The sequence below is a fragment of the Acyrthosiphon pisum genome, chromosome A1 (genome assembly GCF_005508785.2).
Source record: "Acyrthosiphon pisum isolate AL4f chromosome A1, pea_aphid_22Mar2018_4r6ur, whole genome shotgun sequence".
Lineage (NCBI taxonomy): Eukaryota > Metazoa > Arthropoda > Insecta > Hemiptera > Aphididae > Acyrthosiphon > Acyrthosiphon pisum.
The window spans coordinates 133,420,529-133,421,221 of NC_042494.1; the positions used below are offsets into that span (position 1 = coordinate 133,420,529).

At 37.4% G+C, this 693-nt stretch overlaps 1 protein-coding gene across 1 annotated transcript in view; it reads right to left on the bottom strand.

Annotated features, from left to right (window-relative positions):
- LOC100573973 (PR domain zinc finger protein 10) overlaps positions 1 to 693 on the bottom strand; it is a 50,455-nt gene that overhangs the window by 4,236 nt on the left and 45,526 nt on the right. The window lies entirely within an intron of this gene.

A 693-nucleotide genomic window follows, 5' to 3' on the forward strand; every position in this document is an offset into this window, starting at 1 on the left:
CATTATCTATGTTTTTTATGATAGTTTAGTTATTATTAAGTGAGTTATGCGCATTTTTAATTTACGCTAAATTATATACGCATAACTCGCTAAAAAAATTTAACTACCTATCGTAAAAAAACCCACATACAAGCACTGATAATGTACTTACCATCAAGTTTCATAATAAGTCGATTCACTCTAATTTTTAAACTAACGTAGCCGTTTGTAAGACAAAGACAACAAATGGCCGTGTAACGTCTCCTTAATGAGAGACCGGAACATGGCCATTGGTGTAGCTAGATAGCCAATCCATAACGCCGTGTTATCGTGTTTTTTTTTTTTGTAATAATTATTGAAATGCAAAAAAAAACGCGTTTTACGAGGTAGTGGAGAATCGGACGCAATGGTGATAGTACAAACGCCGGAACGTAACGAAAAAAATTATAAACTGGGGCGCTTAATCCCCAAATTCATCACAAACACCACAAACAGCCAGTCAGTCGTTATGAAGGGACAGCGATTTTGGAGGCGTGCATACTAACGCTCCGTATGAAATATAATATAACCATTAATCCGACTGGGGTCCTGCACACTATGTACAATAATACACGCACGTTTATATTATTGCATATCATTACACCCGATGTAATCCGCATCGGCTCAATCGATCGCGCACGCGGTATATAAAACAGTGTTCACCAGGCTTACTTT